Source organism: Perca flavescens, unplaced genomic scaffold (assembly GCF_004354835.1).
Source record: "Perca flavescens isolate YP-PL-M2 unplaced genomic scaffold, PFLA_1.0 EPR50_1.1_unplaced_scaf_5, whole genome shotgun sequence".
Lineage (NCBI taxonomy): Eukaryota > Metazoa > Chordata > Actinopteri > Perciformes > Percidae > Perca > Perca flavescens.
In genome coordinates this window covers 54012-76001 of record NW_021166702.1, presented here as the reverse complement: position 1 = coordinate 76001, position 21990 = coordinate 54012, and the positions used below count along the sequence as shown (strand labels likewise).

General features: G+C 44.7%; 26 non-coding genes and 40 pseudogenes across 26 annotated transcripts; all 66 read left to right on the top strand.

Moving 5' to 3' along the window:
* The first annotated feature begins 101 nt into the window (after positions 1–101).
* Positions 102–221, top strand: LOC114551828 (uncharacterized; annotated as a pseudogene).
* A 104-nt stretch (positions 222–325) lies between these two features.
* On the top strand, positions 326–453 carry LOC114551895 (uncharacterized; annotated as a pseudogene).
* Positions 454–556: 103 nt separating this feature from the next.
* On the top strand, positions 557–674 carry LOC114551951 (5S ribosomal RNA). The gene has a single exon (XR_003692057.1). It is a non-coding gene; the product is annotated as a 5S ribosomal RNA (ribosomal RNA).
* Positions 675–778: 104 nt separating this feature from the next.
* Positions 779–897, top strand: LOC114551947 (5S ribosomal RNA). The gene has a single exon (XR_003692053.1). It is a non-coding gene; the product is annotated as a 5S ribosomal RNA (ribosomal RNA).
* A 442-nt stretch (positions 898–1339) lies between these two features.
* LOC114551837 (5S ribosomal RNA) lies at positions 1340–1458 on the top strand. Its single transcript, XR_003692037.1, has one exon. It is a non-coding gene; the product is annotated as a 5S ribosomal RNA (ribosomal RNA).
* Positions 1459–1562: 104 nt separating this feature from the next.
* LOC114551783 (5S ribosomal RNA) lies at positions 1563–1680 on the top strand. Its single transcript, XR_003692010.1, has one exon. It is a non-coding gene; the product is annotated as a 5S ribosomal RNA (ribosomal RNA).
* Positions 1681–1784: 104 nt separating this feature from the next.
* Positions 1785–1903, top strand: LOC114551789 (5S ribosomal RNA). The gene has a single exon (XR_003692017.1). It is a non-coding gene; the product is annotated as a 5S ribosomal RNA (ribosomal RNA).
* Positions 1904–2007: 104 nt separating this feature from the next.
* Positions 2008–2125, top strand: LOC114551963 (5S ribosomal RNA). Its single transcript, XR_003692068.1, has one exon. It is a non-coding gene; the product is annotated as a 5S ribosomal RNA (ribosomal RNA).
* A 105-nt stretch (positions 2126–2230) lies between these two features.
* On the top strand, positions 2231–2347 carry LOC114551875 (uncharacterized; annotated as a pseudogene).
* A 104-nt stretch (positions 2348–2451) lies between these two features.
* LOC114551816 (uncharacterized) lies at positions 2452–2569 on the top strand (annotated as a pseudogene).
* Positions 2570–2679: 110 nt separating this feature from the next.
* LOC114551871 (uncharacterized) lies at positions 2680–2797 on the top strand (annotated as a pseudogene).
* Positions 2798–2903: 106 nt separating this feature from the next.
* Positions 2904–3020, top strand: LOC114551855 (uncharacterized; annotated as a pseudogene).
* A 104-nt stretch (positions 3021–3124) lies between these two features.
* Positions 3125–3243, top strand: LOC114551848 (uncharacterized; annotated as a pseudogene).
* Positions 3244–3687: 444 nt separating this feature from the next.
* LOC114551839 (uncharacterized) lies at positions 3688–3806 on the top strand (annotated as a pseudogene).
* Positions 3807–3911: 105 nt separating this feature from the next.
* Positions 3912–4029, top strand: LOC114551815 (uncharacterized; annotated as a pseudogene).
* Positions 4030–4134: 105 nt separating this feature from the next.
* On the top strand, positions 4135–4251 carry LOC114551824 (uncharacterized; annotated as a pseudogene).
* A 105-nt stretch (positions 4252–4356) lies between these two features.
* Positions 4357–4474, top strand: LOC114551791 (5S ribosomal RNA). Its single transcript, XR_003692019.1, has one exon. It is a non-coding gene; the product is annotated as a 5S ribosomal RNA (ribosomal RNA).
* Positions 4475–4579: 105 nt separating this feature from the next.
* LOC114551825 (5S ribosomal RNA) lies at positions 4580–4698 on the top strand. The gene has a single exon (XR_003692036.1). It is a non-coding gene; the product is annotated as a 5S ribosomal RNA (ribosomal RNA).
* A 104-nt stretch (positions 4699–4802) lies between these two features.
* LOC114551919 (uncharacterized) lies at positions 4803–4921 on the top strand (annotated as a pseudogene).
* Positions 4922–5033: 112 nt separating this feature from the next.
* On the top strand, positions 5034–5151 carry LOC114551788 (5S ribosomal RNA). The gene has a single exon (XR_003692016.1). It is a non-coding gene; the product is annotated as a 5S ribosomal RNA (ribosomal RNA).
* Positions 5152–5271: 120 nt separating this feature from the next.
* LOC114551863 (uncharacterized) lies at positions 5272–5389 on the top strand (annotated as a pseudogene).
* Positions 5390–5496: 107 nt separating this feature from the next.
* Positions 5497–5613, top strand: LOC114551866 (uncharacterized; annotated as a pseudogene).
* A 104-nt stretch (positions 5614–5717) lies between these two features.
* Positions 5718–5838, top strand: LOC114551889 (uncharacterized; annotated as a pseudogene).
* A 104-nt stretch (positions 5839–5942) lies between these two features.
* LOC114551796 (5S ribosomal RNA) lies at positions 5943–6060 on the top strand. The gene has a single exon (XR_003692023.1). It is a non-coding gene; the product is annotated as a 5S ribosomal RNA (ribosomal RNA).
* Positions 6061–6164: 104 nt separating this feature from the next.
* Positions 6165–6282, top strand: LOC114551840 (uncharacterized; annotated as a pseudogene).
* Positions 6283–6386: 104 nt separating this feature from the next.
* Positions 6387–6507, top strand: LOC114551818 (uncharacterized; annotated as a pseudogene).
* A 107-nt stretch (positions 6508–6614) lies between these two features.
* LOC114551775 (5S ribosomal RNA) lies at positions 6615–6732 on the top strand. The gene has a single exon (XR_003692003.1). It is a non-coding gene; the product is annotated as a 5S ribosomal RNA (ribosomal RNA).
* Positions 6733–6834: 102 nt separating this feature from the next.
* LOC114551831 (uncharacterized) lies at positions 6835–6952 on the top strand (annotated as a pseudogene).
* Positions 6953–7056: 104 nt separating this feature from the next.
* LOC114551785 (5S ribosomal RNA) lies at positions 7057–7173 on the top strand. Its single transcript, XR_003692012.1, has one exon. It is a non-coding gene; the product is annotated as a 5S ribosomal RNA (ribosomal RNA).
* Positions 7174–7285: 112 nt separating this feature from the next.
* Positions 7286–7404, top strand: LOC114551932 (5S ribosomal RNA). Its single transcript, XR_003692047.1, has one exon. It is a non-coding gene; the product is annotated as a 5S ribosomal RNA (ribosomal RNA).
* Positions 7405–7508: 104 nt separating this feature from the next.
* LOC114551832 (uncharacterized) lies at positions 7509–7626 on the top strand (annotated as a pseudogene).
* A 5825-nt stretch (positions 7627–13451) lies between these two features.
* LOC114551820 (uncharacterized) lies at positions 13452–13572 on the top strand (annotated as a pseudogene).
* Positions 13573–14224: 652 nt separating this feature from the next.
* LOC114551852 (uncharacterized) lies at positions 14225–14343 on the top strand (annotated as a pseudogene).
* Positions 14344–14637: 294 nt separating this feature from the next.
* Positions 14638–14755, top strand: LOC114551857 (uncharacterized; annotated as a pseudogene).
* A 102-nt stretch (positions 14756–14857) lies between these two features.
* On the top strand, positions 14858–14974 carry LOC114551843 (uncharacterized; annotated as a pseudogene).
* Positions 14975–15078: 104 nt separating this feature from the next.
* LOC114551899 (uncharacterized) lies at positions 15079–15195 on the top strand (annotated as a pseudogene).
* A 104-nt stretch (positions 15196–15299) lies between these two features.
* On the top strand, positions 15300–15416 carry LOC114551805 (5S ribosomal RNA). The gene has a single exon (XR_003692032.1). It is a non-coding gene; the product is annotated as a 5S ribosomal RNA (ribosomal RNA).
* A 104-nt stretch (positions 15417–15520) lies between these two features.
* On the top strand, positions 15521–15637 carry LOC114551856 (uncharacterized; annotated as a pseudogene).
* Positions 15638–15738: 101 nt separating this feature from the next.
* Positions 15739–15857, top strand: LOC114551865 (uncharacterized; annotated as a pseudogene).
* Positions 15858–15961: 104 nt separating this feature from the next.
* On the top strand, positions 15962–16080 carry LOC114551873 (uncharacterized; annotated as a pseudogene).
* A 105-nt stretch (positions 16081–16185) lies between these two features.
* Positions 16186–16305, top strand: LOC114551915 (uncharacterized; annotated as a pseudogene).
* A 104-nt stretch (positions 16306–16409) lies between these two features.
* On the top strand, positions 16410–16527 carry LOC114551812 (uncharacterized; annotated as a pseudogene).
* A 104-nt stretch (positions 16528–16631) lies between these two features.
* Positions 16632–16750, top strand: LOC114551944 (5S ribosomal RNA). Its single transcript, XR_003692050.1, has one exon. It is a non-coding gene; the product is annotated as a 5S ribosomal RNA (ribosomal RNA).
* A 106-nt stretch (positions 16751–16856) lies between these two features.
* Positions 16857–16975, top strand: LOC114551864 (uncharacterized; annotated as a pseudogene).
* Positions 16976–17079: 104 nt separating this feature from the next.
* On the top strand, positions 17080–17196 carry LOC114551808 (uncharacterized; annotated as a pseudogene).
* A 107-nt stretch (positions 17197–17303) lies between these two features.
* LOC114551787 (5S ribosomal RNA) lies at positions 17304–17421 on the top strand. Its single transcript, XR_003692015.1, has one exon. It is a non-coding gene; the product is annotated as a 5S ribosomal RNA (ribosomal RNA).
* A 105-nt stretch (positions 17422–17526) lies between these two features.
* LOC114551804 (5S ribosomal RNA) lies at positions 17527–17643 on the top strand. Its single transcript, XR_003692031.1, has one exon. It is a non-coding gene; the product is annotated as a 5S ribosomal RNA (ribosomal RNA).
* A 105-nt stretch (positions 17644–17748) lies between these two features.
* LOC114551797 (5S ribosomal RNA) lies at positions 17749–17866 on the top strand. Its single transcript, XR_003692025.1, has one exon. It is a non-coding gene; the product is annotated as a 5S ribosomal RNA (ribosomal RNA).
* Positions 17867–17967: 101 nt separating this feature from the next.
* LOC114551807 (uncharacterized) lies at positions 17968–18084 on the top strand (annotated as a pseudogene).
* Positions 18085–18188: 104 nt separating this feature from the next.
* On the top strand, positions 18189–18310 carry LOC114551913 (uncharacterized; annotated as a pseudogene).
* A 188-nt stretch (positions 18311–18498) lies between these two features.
* On the top strand, positions 18499–18617 carry LOC114551975 (5S ribosomal RNA). The gene has a single exon (XR_003692079.1). It is a non-coding gene; the product is annotated as a 5S ribosomal RNA (ribosomal RNA).
* A 109-nt stretch (positions 18618–18726) lies between these two features.
* LOC114551868 (uncharacterized) lies at positions 18727–18842 on the top strand (annotated as a pseudogene).
* Positions 18843–18944: 102 nt separating this feature from the next.
* Positions 18945–19062, top strand: LOC114551790 (5S ribosomal RNA). The gene has a single exon (XR_003692018.1). It is a non-coding gene; the product is annotated as a 5S ribosomal RNA (ribosomal RNA).
* A 104-nt stretch (positions 19063–19166) lies between these two features.
* Positions 19167–19283, top strand: LOC114551802 (5S ribosomal RNA). The gene has a single exon (XR_003692030.1). It is a non-coding gene; the product is annotated as a 5S ribosomal RNA (ribosomal RNA).
* Positions 19284–19388: 105 nt separating this feature from the next.
* LOC114551838 (uncharacterized) lies at positions 19389–19505 on the top strand (annotated as a pseudogene).
* A 104-nt stretch (positions 19506–19609) lies between these two features.
* Positions 19610–19730, top strand: LOC114551912 (uncharacterized; annotated as a pseudogene).
* Positions 19731–19831: 101 nt separating this feature from the next.
* Positions 19832–19948, top strand: LOC114551841 (uncharacterized; annotated as a pseudogene).
* A 104-nt stretch (positions 19949–20052) lies between these two features.
* Positions 20053–20169, top strand: LOC114551880 (uncharacterized; annotated as a pseudogene).
* A 104-nt stretch (positions 20170–20273) lies between these two features.
* Positions 20274–20390, top strand: LOC114551823 (uncharacterized; annotated as a pseudogene).
* Positions 20391–20494: 104 nt separating this feature from the next.
* Positions 20495–20612, top strand: LOC114551962 (5S ribosomal RNA). The gene has a single exon (XR_003692067.1). It is a non-coding gene; the product is annotated as a 5S ribosomal RNA (ribosomal RNA).
* A 104-nt stretch (positions 20613–20716) lies between these two features.
* Positions 20717–20835, top strand: LOC114551946 (5S ribosomal RNA). The gene has a single exon (XR_003692052.1). It is a non-coding gene; the product is annotated as a 5S ribosomal RNA (ribosomal RNA).
* A 103-nt stretch (positions 20836–20938) lies between these two features.
* On the top strand, positions 20939–21056 carry LOC114551786 (5S ribosomal RNA). The gene has a single exon (XR_003692014.1). It is a non-coding gene; the product is annotated as a 5S ribosomal RNA (ribosomal RNA).
* Positions 21057–21161: 105 nt separating this feature from the next.
* LOC114551822 (uncharacterized) lies at positions 21162–21278 on the top strand (annotated as a pseudogene).
* Positions 21279–21383: 105 nt separating this feature from the next.
* Positions 21384–21501, top strand: LOC114551806 (5S ribosomal RNA). The gene has a single exon (XR_003692033.1). It is a non-coding gene; the product is annotated as a 5S ribosomal RNA (ribosomal RNA).
* A 104-nt stretch (positions 21502–21605) lies between these two features.
* Positions 21606–21721, top strand: LOC114551886 (uncharacterized; annotated as a pseudogene).
* A 103-nt stretch (positions 21722–21824) lies between these two features.
* Positions 21825–21942, top strand: LOC114551954 (5S ribosomal RNA). The gene has a single exon (XR_003692060.1). It is a non-coding gene; the product is annotated as a 5S ribosomal RNA (ribosomal RNA).
* Positions 21943–21990: the final 48 nt, after the last annotated feature.

The following is a 21990-nucleotide window of genomic DNA, read 5'->3' as shown; positions in this document are numbered from 1 at the left end:
TATTTCCATTTTACAACAGCAGGGGCTCTGCTCCTTCTTTATACCACACGTGTAATTGCATTTTACCATCTTTAAATAGCTTGTGTTCACCTGTTCTAATTGCTTTCCGTCCATACCACCCTGAACACGCCCGATCTCGTCTGATCTCGGAAGCTAAGCAAGGTAGGGCCGGGTCAGTACTTGGATGGGAGACTGCCTGGGAATACCCGGTGCTGTAAGCTTTTTATTTCCATTTTACAACAGCAGTGGCTCTGCTCCTTCTTTATACCACACGTGTAATTGCATTTTACCATCTTTAAATAGCTTGTGTTCACCTGTTCTAATTGCTTACGTCCATACCACCTTGAACACGCCACGCCCAGGGGATCTCGTCTGATCTCGGAAGCTAAGCAAGGTAGGGCCGGGTCAGTACTTGGATGGGAGACTGCCTGGGAATACCCGGTGCTGTAAGCTTTTTATTTCCATTTTACAACAGCAGGGCTCTGCTCCTTCTTTATACCACACGTGTAATTGCATTTTACCATCTTTAAATAGCTTGTGTTCACCTGTTTTAATTGCTTACGTCCATACCACCCTGAACACGCCCGATCTCGTCTGATCTCGGAAGCTAAGCAGGGTAGGGCCGGGTCAGTACTTGGATGGGAGACTGCCTGGGAATACCGGTGCTGTAAGCTTTTTATTTCCATTTTACAACAGCAGGGGCTCTGCTCCTTCTTTATACCACACGTGTAATTGCATTTTACCATCTTTAAATAGCTTGTGTTCACCTGTTCTAATTGCTTACGTCCATACCACCCTGAACACGCCCGATCTCGTCTGATCTCGGAAGCTAAGCAAGGTAGGGCCGGGTCAGTACTTGGATGGGAGACTGCCTGGGAATACCCGGTGCTGTAAGCTTTTTATTTACATTTTCAACAGCAGGGGCTCTGCTCCTTCTTTATACCACACGTGTAATTGCATTTTACCATCTTTAAATAGCTTGTGTTCACCTGTTTTAATTGCTTACGTCCATACCACCTTGAACACGCCCGATCTCGTCTGATCTGATCGGAAGCTAATCTCGTCTTGATCTGCCTGGGAAACCGGTGCTGTAAGCTTTTTATTTCCATTTTACAACAGCAGGGGCTCTGGGCGGTAATTGCATTTTACCATCTTTAAATACTTGGATGGGAGACTGCCTGGGAATACGGGTCCTTGGATGGGAGACTGCCTGGGAATACCCGGTGCTGTAAGCTTTTTATTTCCATTTTACAACAGCAGGGGCTCTGCTCCTTCTTTATACCACACGTGTAATTGCATTTTACCATCTTTAAATAGCTTGTGTTCACCTGTTCTAATTGCTTACGTCCATACCACCTTGAACACGCCCGATCTCGTCTGATCTCGGAAGCTAAGCAAGGTAGGGCCGGGTCAGTACTTGGATGGGAGACTGCCTGGGAATACCCGGTGCTGTAAGCTTTTTATTTCCATTTTACAACAGCAGGGGCTCTGCTCCTTCTTTATACCACACGTGTAATTGCATTTTACCATCTTTAAATAGCTTGTGTTCACCTGTTTTAATTGCTTACGTCCATACCACCCTGAACACGCCCGATCTCGTCTGATCTTGGAAGCTAAGCTGGGTAGGGCCGGGTCAGTACTTGGATGGGAGACTGCCTGGGAATACCGGTGTTGTAAGCTTTTTATTTCCATTTTACAACAGCAGGGGCTCTGCTCCTTCTTTATACCACACGTGTAATTGCATTTTACCATCTTTAAATAGCTTGTGTTCACCTGTTCTAATTGCTTACGTCCATACCACCCTGAACACGCCCGATCTCGTCTGATCTCGGAAGCTAAGCAGGGTAGGGCCGGGTCAGTACTTGGATGGGAGACTGCCTGGGAATACCCGGTGCTGTAAGCTTTTTATTTCCATTTTACAACAGCAGGGGCTCTGCTCCTTCTTTATACCACACGTGTAATTGCATTTTACCATCTTTAAATAGCTTGTGTTCACCTGTTCTAATTGCTTACGTCCATACCACCTTGAACACGCCCGATCTCGTCTGATCTCGGAAGCTAAGCAGGGTAGGGCCGGGTCAGTACTTGGATGGGAGACTGCCTGGGAATACCGGTGCTGTAAGCTTTTTATTTTCCATTTTACAACAGCAGGGGCTCTGCTCCTTCTTTATACCACACGTGTAATTGCATTTTACCATCTTTAAATAGCTTGTGTTCACCTGTTTTAATTGCTTACGTCCATACCACCCTGAACACGCCCGATCTCGTCTGATCTCGGAAGCTAAGCAGGTAGGGGCGGGTCAGTACTTGGATGGGAGACTGCCTGGGAATACCGGTGCTGTAAGCTTTTTATTTCCATTTTACAACAGCAGGGGCTCTGCTCCTTCTTTATACCACACGTGTAATTGCATTTTACCATCTTTAAATAGCTTGTGTTCACCTGTTCTAATTGCTTACGTCCATACCACCTTGAACACGCCCGATCTCGTCTGATCTCGGAAGCTAAGCAGGGTAGGGCGGGTCAGTACTTGGATGGGAGACTGCCTGGGAATACCCGGTGCTGTAAGCTTTTTATTTTATTTCCTTTACAACAACAGCAGGGGCTCTGCTCCTTCTTTATACCACACGTGTAATTGCATTTTACCATCTTTAAATAGCTTGTGTTCACCTGTTTTAATTGCTTACGTCCATACCACCTTGAACACGCCCGATCTCGTCTGATCTCGGAAGCTAAGCAGGGTAGGGCGGGTCAGTACTTGGATGGGAGACTGCCTGGGAATACCCGGTGCTGTAAAGCTTTTTATTTCCATTTTACAACAGCAGGGGCTCTGCTCCTTCTTTATACCACACGTGTAATTGCATTTTACCATCTTTAAATAGCTTGTGTTCACCTGTTCTAATTGCTTTACGTCCATACCACCCTGAACACGCCCGATCTCGTCTGATCTCGGAAGCTAAGCAGGGTAGGGCGGGTCAGTACTTGGATGGGAGACTGCCTGGGAATACCGGTGCTGTAAGCTTTTTATTTCCATTTTACAACAGCAGGGGCTCTGCTCCTTCTTTATACCACACGTGTAATTGCATTTTACCATCTTTAAATAGCTTGTGTTCACCTGTTCTAATTGCTTACGTCCATACCACCCTGAACACGCCCGATCTCGTCTGATCTCGGAAGCTAAAGCAGGGTAGGCCGGGTCAGTACTTGGATGGGAGACTGCCTGGGAATACCCGGTGCTGTAAGCTTTTTATTTCCATTTTACAACAGCAGGGGCTCTGCTCCTTCTTTATACCACACGTGTAATTGCATTTTACCATCTTTAAATAGCTTGTGTTCACCTGTTTTAATTGCTTACGTCCATTTGAACACGCCCGTCCTGATCTTGGAAGCTAACCTTGGATGGGAGACTGCCTGGGAATACCCGGTGCTGTAAGCCCGAACAGCAGGGCTCTGATCTTCACGTGTAATTGCATTTTACCATCTTTAAATAGCTTGTGTTCACCTGTTTTAATTGGATGAACAGACTGCCTGGGGAATAGGGGCGGGTCCTTGGATGACTGCCTGGGAATACCGGTGCTGTAAGCTTTTTTTATTCCATTTACAACAGCAGGGGCTCTGCTCCTTCTTTATACCACACGTGTAATTGCATTTTACCATCTTTAAATAGCTTGTGTTCACCTGTTTTAATTGCTTACGTCCATACCACCTTGAACACGCCCGATCTCGTCTGATCTCGGAAGCTAAGCAAGGGTAGGGCGGGTCAGTACTTGGATGGGAGACTGCCTGGGAATACCCGGTGCTGTAAGCTTTTTATTTCCATTTTACAACAGCAGGGGCTCTGCTCCTTCTTTATACCACACGTGTAATTGCATTTTACCATCTTTAAATAGCTTGTGTTCACCTGTTTCTAATTGCTTACGTCCATACCACCTTGAACACGCCCGATCTCGTCTGATCTCGGAAGCTAAGCAGGGTAGGGCGGGTCAGTACTTGGATGGGAGACTGCCTGGGAATACCCGGTGCTGTAAGCTTTTTTATTTCCATTTTACAACAGCAGGGGCTCTGCTCCTTCTTTATACCACACGTGTAATTGCATTTTACCATCTTTAAATAGCTTGTGTTCACCTGTTCTAATTGCTTACGTCCATACCACCTTGAACACGCCCGATCTCGTCTGATCTCGGAAGCTAAGCAGGGTAGGGCGGGTCAGTACTTGGATGGGAGACTGCCTGGGAATACCGGTGCTGTAAGCTTTTTATTTCCATTTTACAACAGCAGGGGCTCTGCTCCTTCTTTATACCACCACGTGTAATTGCATTTTACCATCTTTAAATAGCTTGTGTTCACCTGTTCTAATTGCTTACGTCCATACCACCTTGAACACGCCCGATCTCGTCTGATCTCGGAAGCTAAGCAAGGTAGGGCGGGTCAGTACTTGGATGGGAGACTGCCTGGGAATACCCGGTGCTGTAAGCTTTTTATTTTCCATTTTACAACAGCAGGGGCTCTGCTCCTTCTTTATACCACACGTGTAATTGCATTTTACCATCTTTAAATAGCTTGTGTTCACCTGTTCTAATTGCTTACGTCCATACCACCTTGAACACGCCCGATCTCGTCTGATCTCGGAAGCTAAGCAAGGTAGGGCCGGGTCAGTACTTGGATGGGAGACTGCCTGGGAATACCCGGTGCTGTAAGCTTTTTATTCTACACTTTCAACAGCAGGGGCTCTGCTCCTTCTTTATACCACACGTGTAATTGCATTTTACCATCTTTAAATAACTTGTGTTCACCTGTTTTAATTGCTTAAGGCCTTACCACCCTGAACACGCCCGATCTCGTCTGATCTTGGAAGCTAAGCAGGTTAGGGGGCGGGTCATACTTGGATGGGTGACTGCCTGGGAATACCCGGTGCTGTAAGCTTTTCAGCTTTTCATTTCCATTTTACAACAGCAGGGGCTCTGCTCCTTCTTTATACCACACGTGTAATTGCATTTTACCATCTTTAAATAGCTTGTGTTCACCTGTTCTAATTGCTTACGTCCATACCACCCTGAACACGCCCGATCTCGTCTGATCTCGGAAGCTAAGCTGGGTAGGGCTGGGTCAGTACTTGGATGGGAGACTGCCTGGGAATACCGGTGCTGTAAGCTTTTTATTTCCATTTTACAACAGCAGGGGCTCTGCTCCTTCTTTATACCACACGTGTAATTGCATTTTACCATCTTTAAATAGCTTGTCTTTAAATAGCTTGTCTTTCACCTGTTCTAATTGCTTACGTCCATACCACCTTGAACACGCCCGATCTCGTCTGATCTCGGAAGCTAAGCAAGGGTAGGGCGGGTCAGTACTTGGATGGGAGACTGCCTGGGAATACCGGTGCTGTAAGCTTTTTATTTCCATTTTACAACAACAGCAGGGGCTCTGCTCCTTCTTTATACCACACGTGTAATTGCATTTTACCATCTTTAAATTGCTTGTGTTCACCTGTTTTAATTGCTTACGTCCATACCACCCTGAACACGCCCGATCTCGTCTGATCTTGGAAGCTAAGCAGGTAGGGCCGGGTCAGTACTTGGATGGGAGACTGCCTGGGAATACCGGTGCTGTAAGCTTTTTATTTCCATTTTTCAACAGCAGGGGCTCTGCTCCTTCTTTATACCACACGTGTAATTGCATTTTACCATCTTTAAATAGCTTGTGTTCACCTGTTCTAATTGCTTACGTCCATACCACCCCTGAACACGCCCGATCTCGTCTGATCTCGGAAGCTAAGCAGGGTAGGGGCGGGTCAGTACTTTGGATGGGAGACTGCCTGGGAATACCCGGTGCTGTAAGCTTTTTATTTCCATTTTCAACAGCAGGGGGCTCTGCTCCTTCTTTATACCACACGTGTAATTGCATTTTACCATCTTTAAATAGCTTGTGTTCACCTGTTCTAATTGCTTACGTCCATACCACCTGAACACGCCCGATCTCGTCTGATCTCGGAAGCTAAGCAGGGTAGGGCCGGGTCAGTACTTGGATGGGAGACTGCCTGGGAATACCCGGTGCTGTAAGCTTTTTATTTCCATTTTACAACAGCAGGGGCTCTGCTCCTTCTTTATACCACACGTGTAATTGCATTTTACCATCTTTAAATAGCTTGTGTTCACCTGTTCTAATTGCTTACGTCCATACCACCCTGAACACGCCCGATCTCGTCTGATCTCGGAAGCTAAGCTGGGTAGGGCGGGTCAGTACTTGGATGGAAGACTGCCTGGGAATACCCGGTGTTGTAAGCTTTTTATTTCCATTTTACAACAGCAGGGGCTCTGCTCCTTCTTTATACCACACGTGTAATTGCATTTTACCATCTTTAAATAGCTTGTGTTCACCTGTTCTAATTGCTTACGTCCATACCACCACCTGAACACGCCCGATCTCGTCTGATCTCGGAAGCTAAGCAAGGTAGGGCCGGGTCAGTACTTGGATGGGAGACTGCCTGGGAATACCTGGTGCTGTAAGCTTTTTTTTATTTCCATTTTACAACAGCAGGGGCTCTGCTCCTTCTTTATACCACACGTGTAATTGCATTTTACCATCTTTAAATAGCTTGTGTTCACCTGTTTTAATTGCTTACGTCCATACCACCCTGAACACGCCCGATCTCGTCTGATCTCGGAAGCTAAGCAGGGTAGGCCGGGTCAGTACTTGGATGGGAGACTGCCTGGGAATACCCGGTGCTGTAAGCTTTTTATTTCCATTTTACAACAGCAGGGCTCTCTCCTTCTTTATACCACACGTGTAATTGCATTTTACCATCTTTAAATAGCTTGTGTTCACCTGTTCTAATTGCTTACGTCCATACCACCCTGAACACGCCCGATCTCGTCTGATCTTGGAAGCTAAGCAGGGTAGGGCGGGTCAGTACTTGGATGGGAGACTGCCTGGGAATACCCGGTGCTGTAAGCTTTTTATTTTCCATTTACAACAGCAGGGGCTCTGCTCCTTCTTTATACCACACGTGTAATTGCATTTTACCATCTTTAAATAGCTTGTGTTCACCTGTTCTAATTGCTTACGTCCATACCACCTTGAACACGCCCGATCTCATCTGATCTCGGAAGCTAAGCAAGGTAGGGCGGGTCAGTACTTGGATGGGAGACTGCCTGGGAATACCGGTGCTGTAAGCTTTTTATTTCCATTTTACAACAGCAGGGGCTCTGCTCCTTCTTTATACCACACGTGTAATTGCATTTTACCATCTTTAAATAGCTTGTGTTCACCTGTTCACCTGTTCTAATTGCTTACGTCCATACCACCTTGAACACGCCCGATCTCGTCTGATCTCGGAAGCTAAGCAGGGTAGGGCCGGGTCAGTACTTGGATGGGAGACTGCCTGGGAATACCCGGTGCTGTAAGCTTTTTATTCTACACTTTCAACAGCAGGGGCTCTGCTCCTTCTTTATACCACACGTGTAATTGCATTTTACCATCTTTAAATAGCTTGTGTTCACCTGTTCTAATTGCTTACGTCCATACCACCCTGAACACGCCCGATCTCGTCTGATCTCGGAAGCTAAGCAAGGTAGGGCGGGTCAGTACTTGGATGGGAGACTGCCTGGGAATACCCGGTGCTGTAAGCTTTTTATTCTACACTTTCAACAGCAGGGCCTCTGCTCCTTCTTTATACCACACGTGTAATTGCATTTTACCATCTTTAAATAGCTTGTGTTAGCTAAGCAGGATAGGGCTGGTTCAGTACTTGGATGGGAGACTGCCTGGGAATACCCGGTGCTGTAAGCTTTTTATTTCCATTTTACAACATCAGGGGCTCTGCTCCTTCTTTATACCACACGTGTAATTGCATTTTTTTATTTATTTTTTTAAACATATTTTTATTGCTTTTTTGTTTTAGTACATCACCATCCAACACTCACAACATCACGAACACATGGCAGAAGTGAAAACAACAATCAAAACACCAATAATACTAAAAGGACCAAAACATGTGAACAAATAAATAAAGATAGCAAAAAAAAAAAAAAAAAAATAAAAAATATATATATAATAATAATCATAATAATAAATTTAAATTAAAGAGAATTAAAATAAAATAAATACATCCTGATGTAAATTACAGCGCACACTCCCAAACACCACTTAGACAATTTCCATCATCTTATTCTCCCACCGCCCCCTCCACATCTCCACTCCTTAACAGATCCAGAAACATCTTCCAAATATTATAAAATTCAGAAGTCCTCCCTCTAACAATATAGGTCAATTTCTCAAGGGCCAAACTCGAGGTTAGGTTACTTAACCAGTGGTTAAAAGATGGGCACCCAACGTTCTTCCAACATAAGGCTATACAGCGTTTGGCCTGTAGTAAACAAAGGTCAACCATTTTTCTTTCCTGACATGATAAAGTACAATCGTCTGAATAAATGCCTAAAATACATAACTTGGGGCAAAAAGGTACAGGGGAAGTTGTGATCTGAGATATATACTTTAACACTGATCTCCAAAATTTTTGAATCTCGTCACACATCCATAAACAGTGATATAACGTACCCTGGTGAGTATTACACTTATAACATAAATCAAGTATATTGGGATCAAATTTATTTAATTGTACAGGGGAGATGTATGTTCGCATTGTCCAATTAAATTGTATCATTCTCAATCTAGTGTTGATGGTTTGAGTGTGAGTCTTTAGACATATTTTACTCCATTCAGCAAGTGAAATATCTTCTTGTAAGTCACGTACCCACTCCTGTCTTTTACTATCAGAGTTCTCCTTATGGTTATCAACTAACAAGTTATAAAACTGGGAGACCAGTCTCTTACCAAAACCGTTTTTTGTAACATGTGTTTCTAAGACCGAGAATGGGGGTTGTGTCACTGAATTATTTAAGTGTGTCAGAATAAAACTTCTAAGTTGTAAATACTTAAAGAAGTGTTTCTGTGGTATATCAAACTTTACCTTTAACTCATTGAATGACATTAGAGTATAATCCTCATATACATCCTGCAATTTCACTATGCCCTTGTTCCACCATGTTTTAAAACCCATGTCGTTCCTAGCAGGGACAAAGTGTTCATTACCCCAGATTGGGGAGAAACAGGACAACCTTGGAGAGTCATCCAGCATCTTTTGTACTCCGTGCCAAACAACAATAGTGTTTTTAACAAAAGGATTAGTAGCATTTTTCTTTAATGTTTTAAAAGATGCTGAGTATAAGTACGTATCCAATGACAAAACTTTTGAGGACAGTTTTTCAATTTCTAACCACGGCAGGAAAACATCTTTCGAAAACCAAAACATTGTGGTCCTCAACTGAGCAGCCCAGTAATACCATTCTAGATTTGGCAATTGTAGCCCTCCTCTGTCATAAGGTAAATATAAGAGGGAGAGTCTGAGTCTTGGCTTCCTATTATTCCAGATGAAATTAGAAAGAAGCTTTCTGGTCCTAGGAAAAAAAGAAGGCGGAGGGGCCAGCGGAATCGACTGAAAAAAATATAAAAATTTAGGTAATATAGTCATCTTTATTATGTTTATTCTTCCCATTAAAGAGAGCGGCAGTGTTGTCCACCTAGTGATCTCTTCCAACACCTCTACTACCATGGGCTCATAATTGGCTGCGCTAAGCATACTTATTTTTGGAGTTATTCTGATGCCCAAGTATTTAAATTCCTCCGTGGCATTCTTAAATGGGTGGGATACTACTGGTTTCTTCCTCTCGTTTATATTTAAGAACATAATAGACGACTTTTCTTTGTTCACTTTGAACCCAGAGATACTACCAAATTGATTGAACAACTCCAAGAGAGATGGTATTGATTCAGCAAGACGCGATAAAAACACAATAGTATCATCAGCGTACATTGCTGTGTTGTGTACAATATCAACGGTCCTAATATCATGGATTGAGGGTTGTGATCTAATCGCTATTGCTAAGGGTTCCATGGCTATTACAAATAGTAGAGGAGAAATTGGAGACCCTTGCCTTGTGCCTCGATATAACTTAAAAGGCTGTGAGATGAGGTTATTAGTAGACACCATTGCAGAAGAATCAACCAGTAAAATTTCGACCCATCTACGAAAGTACTCCCCAAATCCAAAGCGCTTAAGCACCTCGAGCAGATAGGGCCATTCAACTCGGTCGAATGCCTTCTCTGCGTCGAGTGATAATATTGCAGTATCAGGGGACTCCTCACATTCATGGATTATATTAAGAACTCTCCTCACATTGTGGAATCCCTGAGGATTTTGGACAAAACCATTCTGGTCTCCATGTATAATGGCTGGTAGAACACTCTCCAGTCTCATAGCTAGAACCTTAGCTATAATTTTTGAATCAGAATTTAATAGTGATATGGGTCTGTAAGAACTGCTGTCGGTAGACTCTCTGCCTGGTTTTAGAATAAGAGTGATCAGAGCACTACGTAATGAAGCCGGGAGGCAACCTGATTTAAAGGATTCCACATAAACATCCAATAACGGGGCTATTAATTTTGCTTTAAATAGTTTGTAAATATCTATCGGAAGCCCATCTTGACCTGAAGCTTTACCTCCTCTCATGTTTGCAATGGCGTTAGAGATGTCATTCAAATTTAATTCCCTATCCAAATCAGATTTTGTACCCTCAGAAATACAGGGAAAGACCAATCCCTCCAGGAAGCTGTTTTGGTTTACCAGGTCTAGTGGGCTGTCAGATTTGTAAAGAGTTTTATAATATGAGACAAAGGTGCTATTAATTTCTGTGGGATCTGTAGATAATTCTCCTTGTTCGTTCCTAATCGCATTAATGGCTCTGTCGGATTCAAGTTTCTTTATCTGCCAAGCTAGCAGTTTACACTTTTCCCCCTGATCATAAAAAGTTTGTTTCAATCTTATTAGACCATCTTCAGCCTTAAGCACAGAAAGCTCCTCGTATTTAGCCTTAAGGGTCAATAATTCCTGTTTTTTTTGTGTTGAATCATCCATGATAACTTCTCTCTCTACTTCTCTAATTTTAGTGTCTAATTCGTTCATAGTCTGTTTGAATTTGTTAAATTTAGAGCTGGTGAAGCTTATCATTTGTCCTCTAATATATACTTTGAAAGCTTCCCACCTAATGGTTGCCATTGTTTGATTCGTATTTATTGAGAAGTAGAGATCAATGTGTTCACCTACAAATTTTATAAAGTCAGAGTCTTGTATCCATTTAGGGTGCAAGCGCCAATTAGCAGAGCGTCTATTTAATTGTTCCACGTTGTAAAATAGTGAGGCTGGGGCATGATCTGACAAAACAATACTATCATATATACAATTAGTTATACTGGGTAGCAGAGATGAGGAAATTAAAAAATAATCTATTCGGGAGTGGGTCTTAAACACTGCTGAGTAGCATGAGAATTCCTTTTGTTAGGGTTTAGAGTCCTCCACGGATCACAGAGGTTCAGGTCTTTCATATATTGTTGTATTTTCTTTCTTGTTTGAGAATGGGTTGTGTCCACCCCTGATGAGCGATCAAGCTTTGGGTCTAAAGCACAATTTAAGTCCCCTGCCAATATTATCTTACCAGGAAGGGTGGCCATCAACAAGAATAAATTCTGAAAAAATGATGGGTTATCATCATTTGGGCCATATACATTAACCAAGTTGATATTTTCTTTCAAGAGAGTTCCTTGAACCACCAAAAATCTACCAGCTTTATCATAAATCGTGTTGTTTACTTGGAAAGGTACTGAATTATGAATTAACGTCATAACTCCTCTAGAATGAGAAGGGAAACAGGATGCTAGCACTTTGCCTGGCCATCTTCTACATACTTTCACCAAGTCCTCTCTAAGTAAATGAGTCTCTTGGATAAACACTATTGATGACTTAAGTTGTTTAAGCCTGGTAAGAACCTGTTTTAGTTTAGCCAATTTAACCATTCCTCTCACATTCCAAGAAGTAAGTTTAAGATTCTTATTCAAAGTCATTTAAACCAATACTCCACCAGATTGTGCAGCATCCTGTAGTTGTTGGGAAACCTTTTGAGCATCTCTGTGTTGTATCGGGAGCACACCAGCAAAATGCAACATGAAAAAAAAAAAAAAAAAAAAAAAAAAAAAAAAAAGGAAGAAAAAAAAAAAAAAAAGTTAAAATCTGCCATAAACGAAACCCCTTAACTGTCAACCTGAACAGGACAGCCCCTCATCTTACACCACCCTCCACCTCCCCCTGATATTGGGGTGCAGCTAAGTGCACAAACTGATCCAATGTAAACAAGGGAGCAGCTAGACCAAACCGAGCGGTCATTATAACAAACCACTACAAAACTAACAGGACGATTGTGTCCCCTGGCAAAAGTATACAATCTACACAAACAAGTATGCAATGTTCCTCATAAACGGTCTTGTAGCTTAACTCTCATCTAGGAAATCCAGCACTATGGTGAATAACCTCTTCTCCGATAAACAAATTCAACCCACTTAAAAAGGGCGCGTGGCAGTTTCTCTCAGTTACCCTGTGAGTCCTCTGTGATCTGTAAACCTTGGATGAATTTTTCAGCATCAGCTGGGGTTTCAAACTCCCGTGTTTGTCCATCGGACGACACTCGTAGTTTGGCTGGGTAAATTAATCCGTAACGTATGTTCATCGACCTCAGCTGTTGTTTTACCCGGTCAAAACCCCTCCTTCTACGGTGGAGATCCGTCGAAAGATCCGGGAAAAACATGATCTCTTGACCACCGCAGATAACTATACCTTTGGCCCTGGCTGCTCGCATCACACAGACTTTATCCTGGAAGTTTAAAAACTTCACTATGAGGACTCTCGGTGTAGGTCTAGTTGATAGATTAGGATGTGTCCGACCGGGCAACCTGTGCGCTCTTTCGATGAGGGGTTGTCTCGGGAATGTTGCTAGTCCCAGCGCTCGGGAGCCACTTCTCCAGGAAAGCCACCGCATCATTTCCTTCCATCTTCTCCGGCACATTAATTAGTCGCAGGTTGGATCGACGGGAACGGTTTTCGAGCTCGTCGAGTTTGGACGTGAGGAGAGTCACTTGTTTAACTAGTTCCTCAGACTTGCCTTTCTCAGAGTTAACGGTGTCTTCTACACTGCTAATGCGCCCTTCTGCTTCATCCATGCGTGTCGAGAAGTCCCGCACGTCCCTTTTAACGTCCTGAATCGCTTTCAAAACCACATCAATCTTTGTGGGAAAGTCATTCCTGATCCCGTCGAGTATCTGAATAACATCCATGTTGTGGGCCGTTCCAGTATCTACGTCCACGTGCAGCACAGGGCTAGCATCACCTGTCGAGTTAGCTAGGCTGTTAGCATCGGAGCTCTCGTCGATGGGTGACTGCCTGGGAATACCCGGTGCTGTAAGCTTTTTATTTCCATTTTACAACAGCAGTGGCTCTGCTCCTTCTTTATACCACACGTGTAATTGCATTTTACCATCTTTAAATAGCTTGTGTTCACCTGTTCTAATTGCTTACGTCCATACCACCTTGAACACGCGCCCGATCTCGTCTGATCTCGGAAGCTAAGCAAGGTAGGGGCGGGTCAGTACTTGGATGGGAGACTGCCTGGGAATACCCGGTGCTGTAAGCTTTTTTTATTTACCATTTACAACAGCAGGGCTCTGCTCCTTCTTCCTACCACCACGTGTAATTGCATTTTACCATCTTTAAATAGCTTGTGTTCATTGCATTTTTACCACCCTGAACCTGAACCCATCTTGATCTCGGAAGCTAAGCTGGGTAGGGCGGGTCAGTTGGATGGGAGACTGCCTGGGAATACCCGGTGCTGTAAGCTTTTTATTTCCATTTTACAACAGCAGGGGCTCTGCTCCTTCTTTATACCACACGTGTAATTGCATTTTACCATCTTTAAATAGCTTGTGTTCACCTGTTTTATTGCTTTAGGTCCATACCACCCTGAACCGCCTGATCTCGTCTGATCTTGGAAGATAGGGCGGGGTCAGTACTTGGATGGGAGACTGCCTGGGGTGCTGTAAGCTTTTTATTTACATTTTCAACAGCAGGGGCTCTGCTCCTTGTAATTGCATTTTACCATCTTTAAATAGCTTGTGTTCACTGTTTTAATTGCTTATCCATTTTGAACACGCCCGATTTACAACAGGGCGGGTCAGTACTTGGATGGGAGACTGCCTGGGGGGCTCAGGGGCTCTGCTCCTTCTTTATACCACACGTGTAATTGCATTTTACCATCTTTAAATAGCTTGTGTTCACCTGTTCTAATTGCTTACGTCCATACCACCCTGAACACGCCCGATCTCGTCTGATCTTGGAAGCTAAGCAGGGTAGGGATCGGTTCAGTACTTGGATGGGAGACTGCCTGGGAATACCGGTGCTGTAAGCTTTCAACAGCAGGGGCTCTGCTCCTTCTTTATACCACACGTGTAATTGCATTTTACCATCTTTAAATAGCTTGTGTTCACCTGTTTAATTGCTTACGTCCATACCACTGAACACGCCCGATCTCGTCTAAGCAGGGTAGGGGGGTCAGTACTTGGATGGGAGACTGCCTGGGAATACCCGGTGCTGTAGCTTTTTATTTCCATTTTACAACAGCAGGGGCTCTGCTCCTTCTTTATACCACACGTGTAATTGCATTTTACCATCTTTAAATAGCTTGTGTTCACCTGTTCTAATTGCTTACGTCCATACCACCCCTGAACACGCCCGATCTCGTCTGATCTCGGAAGCTAAGCAGGGTAGGGCGGGTCAGTACTTGGATGGGAGACTGCCTGGGAATACCGGTGCTGTAAGCTTTTTATTTCCATTTTACAACAGCAGGGGCTCTGCTCCTTCTTTATACCACGTGTAATTGCATTTTACCATCTTTAAATAGCTTGTGTTCACCTGTTCTAATTGCTTACGTCCATACCACCCTGAACGCCCGATCTCGTCTGATCTCGGAAGCTAAGCAGGGTAGGGGCGGGTCAGTACTTGGATGGGAGACTGCCTGGGAATACCCGGTGCTGTAAGCTTTTTATTTCCATTTTACAACAGCAGGGGCTCTGCTCCTTCTTTATACCACACGTGTAATTGCATTTTACCATCTTTAAATAGCTTGTGTTCACCTGTTCTAATTGCTTCGTCCATACCACCCTGAACACGCCCGATCTCGTCTGATCTCGGAAGCTAAGCAGGGTAGGGGCGGGTCAGTACTTGGATGGGAGACTGCCTGGGAATACCGGTGCTGTAAGCTTTTTATTTCCATTTTACAACAGCAGGGGCTCTGCTCCTTCTTTATACCACACGTGTAATTGCATTTTACCATCTTTAAATAGCTTGTGTTCACCTGTTTTAATTGCTTACGTCCATACCACCCTGAACACGCCCGATCTCGTCTGATCTCGGAAGCTAAGCAGGGTAGGGCGGGTCAGTACTTGGATGGGAGACTGCCTGGGAATACCGGTGCTGTAAGCTTTTTATTTCCATTTTACAACAGCAGGGGCTCTGCTCCTTCTTTATACCACACGTGTAATTGCATTTTACCATCTTTAAATAGCTTGTGTTCACCTGTTTTAATTGCTTACGTCCATACCACCCTGAACCGCCCGATCTCGTCTGATCTCGGAAGCTAAGCAGGGTAGGGCGGGTCAGTACTTGGATGGGAGACTGCCTGGGAATACCCGGTGCTGTAAGCTTTTTATTTCCATTTTCAACAGCAGGGGCTCTGCTCCTTCTTTATACCACGTGTAATTGCATTTTACCATCTTTAAATAGCTTGTGTTCACCTGTTCTAATTGCTTACGTCCATACCACCCTGAACACGCCCGATCTCGTCTGATCTCGGAAGCTAAGCAAGGGTAGGGCGGGTCAGTACTTGGATGGGAGACTGCCTGGGAATACCCGGTGCTGTAAGCTTTTTATTTCCATTTTACAACAGCAGGGGCTCTGCTCCTTCTTTATACCACACGTGTAATTGCATTTTACCATCTTTAAATAGCTTGTGTTCACCTGTTCTAATTGCTTACGTCCATACCACCTTGAACACGCCCGATCTCGTCTGATCTTGGAAGCTAAGCAGGATAGGGCAGGGTCAATACTTGGATGGGTGACTGCCTGGGAATACCCGGTGCTGTAAGCTTTTTATTTCCATTTTACAACAGCAGGGGCTCTGCTCCTTCTTTATACCACACGTGTAATTGCATTTTACCATCTTTAAATAGCTTGTGTTCACCTGTTTCTAATTGCTTACGTCCATACATACCACCCTGAACGCCCGATCTCGTCTGATCTCGGAAGCTAAGCAGGGTAGGGCGGGTCAGTACTTGGATGGGAGACTGCCTGGGAATACCCGGTGCTGTAAGCTTTTTATTTCCATTTTACAACAGCAGGGGCTCTGCTCCTTCTTTATACCACACGTGTAATTGCATTTTACCATCTTTAAATAGCTTGTGTTCACCTGTTCTAATTGCTTACGTCCATACCACCTTGAACACGCCCGATCTCGTCTGATCTCGGAAGCTAAGCAGGGTAGGGCGGGTCAGTACTTGGATGGGAGACTGCCTGGGAATACCCGGTGCTGTAAGCTTTTTATTTCCATTTTACAACAGCAGGGGCTCTGCTCCTTCTTTATACCACACGTGTAATTGCATTTTACCATCTTTAAATAGCTTGTGTTCACCTGTTTTAATTGCTTACGTCCATACCACCCTGAACACGCCCGATCTCGTCTGATCTTGGAAGCTAAGCAGGGTAGGGCCGGGTCAGTACTTGGATGGGAGACTGCCTGGGAATACCCGGTGCTGTAAGCTTTTTATTTCCATTTTACAACAGCAGGGGCTCTGCTCCTTCTTTTTATACCACACGTGTAATTGCATTTTACCATCTTTAAATAGCTTGTGTTCACCTGTTCTAATTGCTTACGTCCATACCACCCTGAACACGCCCGATCTCGTCTGATCTCGGAAGCTAAGCAAGGGTAGGGCGGGTCAGTACTTGGATGGGAGACTGCCTGGGAATACCCGGTGCTGTAAGCTTTTTTATTTCCATTTTACAACAGCAGGGGCTCTGCTCCTTCTTTATACCCACGTGTAATTGCATTTTACCATCTTTAAATAGCTTGTGTTCACCTGTTCTAATTGCTTACGTCCATACCACCTTGAACACGCCCGATCTCGTCTGATCTCGGAAGCTAAGCAAGGTAGGGCGGGTCAGTACTTGGATGGGAGACTGCCTGGGAATACCGGTGCTGTAAGCTTTTTATTTCCATTTTACAACAGCAGCAGGGGCTCTGCTCCTTCTTTATACCACACGTGTAATTGCATTTTACCATCTTTAAATAGCTTGTGTTCACCTGTTTTAATTGCTTACGTCCATACCACCCTGAACACGCCCGATCTCGTCTGATCTCGGAAGCTAAGCAGGGTAGGGCGGGTCAGTACTTGGATGGGAGACTGCCTGGGAATACCCGGTGCTGTAAGCTTTTTTATTTCCATTTTACAACAGCAGGGGCTCTGCTCCTTCTTTATACCACACGTGTAATTGCATTTTACCATCTTTAAATAGCTTGTGTTCACCTGTTTTAATTGCTTACGTCCATACCACCCTGAACACGCCCGATCTCGTCTGATCTCGGAAGCTAAGCAGGGTAGGGCGGGTCAGTACTTGGATGGGAGACTGCCTGGGAATACCGGTGCTGTAAGCTTTTTTATTTCCATTTTACAACAGCAGGGGCTCTGCTCCTTCTTTATACCACACGTGTAATTGCATTTTACCATCTTTAAATAGCTTGTGTTCACCTGTTCTAATTGCTTACGTCCATACCACCTTGAACACGCCCGATCTTGTCTGATCTCGGAAGCTAAGCAGGGTAGGGCCGGGTCAGTACTTGGATGGGAGACTGCCTGGGAATACCGGTGCTGTAAGCTTTTTATTTCCATTTTACAACAGCAGGGCTCTGCTCCTTCTTTATACCACGTGTAATTGCATTTTACCATCTTTAAATAGCTTGTGTTCACCTGTTCTAATTGCTTACGTCCATACCACCTTGAACACGCCCGATCTCGTCTGATCTCGGAAGCTAAGCAAGGTAGGGCGGGTCAGTACTTGGATGGGAGACTGCCTGGGAATACCGGTGCTGTAAGCTTTTTATTTCCATTTTACAACAGCAGGGGCTCTGCTCCTTCTTTATACCACACGTGTAATTGCATTTTACCATCTTTAAATAGCTTGTGTTCACCTGTTCTAATTGCTTACGTCCATACCACCCTGAACACGCCCGATCTCGTCTGATCTCGGAAGCTAAGCAAGGTAGGGGCGGGTCAGTACTTGGATGGGAGACTGCCTGGGAATACCCGGTGCTGGTGCTTTCAACAAGGGGCTCTTTTATTTCCTTGTGTTTACAACACACGCCCGATCGTCTGAGGGCTCTGTACTTGGATGGGAGACTGCCCTTCTTTAGCTTTTTATTACCAACAGCAGGGGCTCTGCTCCTTCTTTATACCACACGTGTAATTGCATTTTACCATCTTTAAATAGCTTGTGTTCACCTGTTCTAATTGCTTACGTCCATACCACCTTGAACACGCCCGATCTCGTCTGATCTCGGAAGCTAAGCAAGGTAGGGGCGGGTCAGTACTTGGATGGGAGACTGCCTGGGAATACCCGGTGCTGTAAGCTTTTTATTTCCATTTTACAACAGCAGGGGCTCTGCTCCTTCTTTATACCACACGTGTAATTGCATTTTACCACACCATCTTTAAATAGCTTGTGTTCACCTGTTTTAATTGCTTACGTCCATACCACCCTGAACCGCCCGATCTCGTCTGATCTCGGAAGCTAAGCAGGGTAGGGCGGGTCAGTACTTGGATGGGAGACTGCCTGGGAATACCGGTGCTGTAAGCTTTTTATTTCCATTTTACAACAGCAGGGGCTCTGCTCCTTCTTTATACCACGTGTAATTGCATTTTACCATCTTTAAATAGCTTGTGTTCACCTGTTCTAATTGCTTACGTCCATACCACCTTGAACACGCCCGATCTCGTCTGATCTCGGAAGCTAAGCAAGGTAGGGCGGGTCAGTACTTGGATGGGAGACTGCCTGGGAATACCCGGTGCTGTAAGCTTTTTATTTCCATTTTTCAACAGCAGGGGCTCTGCTCCTTCTTTATACCACACGTGTAATTGCATTTTACCATCTTTAAATAGCTTGTGTTCACCTGTTTTAATTGCTTACGTCCATACCACCCTGAACACGCCCGATCTCGTCTGATCTCGGAAGCTAAGCAGGGTAGGGCGGGTCAGTACTTGGATGGGAGACTGCCTGGGAATACCGGTGCTGTAAGCTTTTTATTTCCATTTTACAACAGCAGGGGCTCTGCTCCTTCTTTATACCACCACGTGTAATTGCATTTTACCATCTTTAAATAGCTTGTGTTCACCTGTTTTAATTGCTTACGTCCATACCACCCTGAACACGCCCGATCTCGTCTGATCTTGGAAGCTAAGCAGGGTAGGGCGGGTCAGTACTTGGATGGGAGACTGCCTGGGAATACCGGTGCTGTAAGCTTTTTATTTCCATTTTACAACAGCAGGGGCTCTGCTCCTTCTTTATACCACACGTGTAATTGCATTTTACCATCTTTAAATAGCTTGTGTTCACCTGTTCTAATTGCTTACGTCCATACCACCTTGAACACGCCCGATCTCGTCTGATCTCGGAAGCTAAGCAGGGTAGGGCGGGTCAGTACTTACTTGGATGGGAGACTGCCTGGGAATACCGGTGCTGTAAGTTTTTCATTTCCATTTTACAACAGCAGGGGCTCTGCTCCTTTATACCACACGTGTAATTGCATTTTACCATCTTTAAATAGCTTGTGTTCACCTGTTCTAATTGCTTACGTCCATACCACCCTGAACACGCCCGATCTCGTCTGATCTCGGAAGCTAAGCAAGGTAGGGCGGGTCAGTACTTGGATGGGAGACTGCCTGGGAATACCGGTGCTGTAAGCTTTTTATTCTACACTTTCAACAGCAGGGGCTCTGCTCCTTCTTTATACCACACGTGTAATTGCATTTTACCATCTTTAAATAGCTTGTGTTCACCTGTTCTAATTGCTTACGTCCATACCACCTGAACACGCCCGATCTCGTCTGATCTCGGAAGCTAAGCAGGGTAGGGCGGGTCAGTACTTGGATGGGAGACTGCCTGGGAATACCCGGTGCTGTAAGCTTTTTATTTCCATTTTACAACAGCAGGGGCTCTGCTCCTTCTTTATACCACACGTGTAATTGCATTTTACCATCTTTAAATAGCTTGTGTTCACCTGTTCTAATTGCTTACGTCCATACCACCTTGAACACGCCCGATCTCGTCTGATCTCGGAAGCTAAGCAGGGTAGGGCGGGTCAGTACTTGGATGGGAGACTGCCTGGGAATACCGGTGCTGTAAGCTTTTTATTTCCATTTTACAACAGCAGGGGCTCTGCTCCTTCTTTATACCACACGTGTAATTGCATTTTACCATCTTTAAATAGCTTGTGTTCACCTGTTTTAATTGCTTACGTCCATACCACCTTGAACACGCCCGATCTCGTCTGATCTCGGAAGCTAAGCAGGGTAGGGCCGGGTCAGTACTTGGATGGGAGACTGCCTGGGAATACCGGTGCTGTAAGCTTTTTATTTCCATTTTACAACAGCAGGGGCTCTGCTCCTTCTTTATACCACACGTGTAATTGCATTTTACCATCTTTAAATAGCTTGTGTTCACCTGTTCTAATTGCTTACGTCCATACCACCCTGAACACGCCCGATCTCGTCTGATCTCGGAAGCTAAGCAAGGTAGGGCCGGGTCAGTACTTGGATGGGAGACTGCCTGGGAATACCCGGTGCTGTAAGCTTTTTATTTCCATTTTACAACAGCAGGGCTCTGCTCCTTCTTTATACCACACGTGTAATTGCATTTTACCATCTTTAAATAGCTTGTGTTCACCTGTTCTAATTGCTTACGTCCATACCACCCTGAACACGCCCGATCTCGTCTGATCTCGGAAGCTAAGCAGGGTAGGGCGGGTCAGTACTTGGATGGGAGACTGCCTGGGAATACCCGGTGCTGTAAGCTTTTTATTTCTACATTTTCAACAGCAGGGGCTCTGCTCCTTCTTTATACCACACGTGTAATTGCATTTTACCATCTTTAAATAGCTTGTGTTCACCTGTTTTAATTGCTTACGTCCATACCACCTTGAACACGCCCGATCTCGTCTGATCTCGGAAGCTAAGCAGGGTAGGGCGGGTCAGTACTTGGATGGGAGACTGCCTGGGAATACCGGTGCTGTAAGCTTTTTTTTTTCCATTTTACAACAGCAGGGGCTCTGCTCCTTCTTTATACCACACGTGTAATTGCATTTTACCATCTTTAAATAGCTTGTGTTCACCTGTTTTAATTGCTTACGTCCATACCACCCTGAACACGCCCGATCTCGTCTGATCTCGGAAGCTAAGCAGGGTAGGGGCGGGTCAGTACTTGGATGGGAGACTGCCTGGGAATACCGGTGCTGTAAGCTTTTTATTTCCATTTTACAACAGCAGGGGCTCTGCTCCTTCTTTATACCACACGTGTAATTGCATTTTACCATCTTTAAATAGCTTGTGTTCACCTGTTCTAATTGCTTACGTCCATACCACCCTGAACACGCCCGATCTCGTCTGATCTCGGAAGCTAAGCTGGGTAGGGCGGGTCAGTACTTGGATGGAGACTGCCTGGGAATACCGGTGCTGTAAGCTTTTATTTCCATTTTACAACAGCAGGGGCTCTGCTCCTTCTTTATACCACACGTGTAATTGCATTTTACCATCTTTAAATAGCTTGTGTTCACCTGTTCTAATTGCTTACGTCCATACCACCTTGAACACGCCCGATCTCGTCTGATCTCGGAAGCTAAGCAAGGTAGGGCCGGGTCAGTACTTGGATGGGAGACTGCCTGGGAATACCGGTGCTGTAAGCTTTTTATTTCCATTTTACAACAGCAGGGGCTCTGCTCCTTCTTTATACC